Below are 1,915 nucleotides of genomic sequence, written 5' to 3' on the forward strand. Positions count from 1 at the left end.
GTATCACTTGGAACTTAAACACGATGCTGAATACCTAACAGGAGACTGAGAAGTGACAGGCAGAACAGAAGAGTGTGGTCTTAAACCAGCCCCCATGGGGCATTAAAACTCAGCTGAAGTGAAAGACACTTCACTTTTTTTATTTTTTATCTTTTATTTTAATTTTTTTCTTCATTTTTTTTTGTTTATCTTTTTTGTATTATTTTTCTTCATTTAATTTTTATTGTTATTTTATTTTACCTTTCCTTCCTCACTTCTCCCTTTTAATCCTGTTTTCTCTTCGCCTGTCCCTGCTTTAGTTTTCCTCTTTCCTTTCCTTTTACCCCTTGTTAAAAATTGATCTCCTCTATCTGCTTTATTGACGTGTTATTATTATTGTAGTCTCTGTTGGCTTACTCATATATCTAATTTCCTTTCCCATGCTCCAAGTCCATGCACCCTTCTCTTCTCTCTTTCTTTGCTACCCAATTTTTTATGCTGTTGTTTTTCTTCTCCTCTCTTGCTCTCTTCTTCTCCTAATTGTTTACTTAGTTTCAGTCTAAACTCAAGCCTATCTGCTCTCCCCTCTATTCTCCTTTTCCAAAAATAAATGAACAAATTAATAGATACTTTTAAAATTTTTTCCTATTTATTTATTTATTTTTCTTCTTATCCACTCATTCTCTTTCTACCTCCTCTGTACAGAACCATGGTCCTTCCCCTACTCATTCAGTTATTTAACCTTACTTTCTATATATAAGCTCTGCCTCTATAGATACTGTCCCCACCTTTTCTTTCACGAATTTGCGTATTATCCTTGCGCAGGGGCCATGCTAATCTTCTCTGTATCGTTCCAATTTAGTATATGTGCTGCCGAAGCGAGCACTGTCCCCACCTTTTCTGAATGTTTGTTGTTTGTATTTTTTGGTTTATTTGCTTGTTTTGTGGTGTTTTTCTCCCCATGCATTTTCTTCTTCTTTTTTCTTCATTTTTTTTCTCTCTTACTTTTTTCCTTTTCTTGATATCATTTTTGCTTTCTTTTCTCTCTCCTAATTCTCTTTTCTCTGGTGATCACTTTTATTGGGGTTATCAGTGTTGTGAGTACACTTGTGTTTTCTTCCCTTTGTATTGTGTCTTGTCAAGTTGTATTTTTTTACTGTTAAGTCAACATGGGAGAGAGTGAGCCACATAACCAGAAACCCTGAGAGGAGACTCCATCCATGAACAAGACAATATCACTCAAGACCCAACTATACCAAGAGAACTCAAATATCCCAAGTAAGGGTCATCCCTAGAAAACCCAGCCCAGAAGACCTGAGAGATTGCAATACTGGGTCCCACAAAACTTCTACTATATAAGACAAACTCAAAAAATCTGGATGGCATAGCATTTTGATCTAATACATAGAAACAATCACAAAGGAACAACAAAAATGGGGAGACAAAGAAAGAATCCCCATATGAAAGAAAAGGAGGAATAACCAGAAAAGGAAATAAACAAAATGGAGACAAGCAATTTGTCACAGAAAGAATTCAGAGCAATGATTATAAGAATGCTGAAAAGGATGGAAGACAATTTCAGCAATGTGTAAGAATCAAGAAGAAATGAAGAATGACATAGGTACAATAAAGAACACAATGAAAAGTTTCAAAAGTACAAGAGAAGAAGCTGAGGAACAAATTAGCAAGTTAGAAGATAAGGTAGAAAAAAAACACCCAAACAAAGCAGGAACTGGAAAGAAAATGTAAAAAGCAGGAGGAGAGCCTAAGGGAGCTTTGGGACAACATGAAAGGGAACAACATCTGCATAATAGGGGTGTCAGGAGGAAAGAAAGCTGAGCAAGGAATAGAAAACCTGTTTGAAGAAATAATGACAGAAAACTTCCCTGATGTAGGGAAGAAAAAAATCACACAATTCCAAGAAGCATACAGAATC

The 1,915-nt window shown here is 35.7% G+C and overlaps 1 pseudogene; it reads right to left on the reverse strand.

Moving 5' to 3' along the window:
* Nucleotides 1–750: 750 nt before the first annotated feature.
* LOC129150290 (U6 spliceosomal RNA) lies at nt 751–865 on the reverse strand (annotated as a pseudogene).
* Nucleotides 866–1,915: the final 1,050 nt, after the last annotated feature.

Source organism: Eptesicus fuscus, chromosome 1 (assembly GCF_027574615.1).
Source record: "Eptesicus fuscus isolate TK198812 chromosome 1, DD_ASM_mEF_20220401, whole genome shotgun sequence".
NCBI lineage: Eukaryota > Metazoa > Chordata > Mammalia > Chiroptera > Vespertilionidae > Eptesicus > Eptesicus fuscus.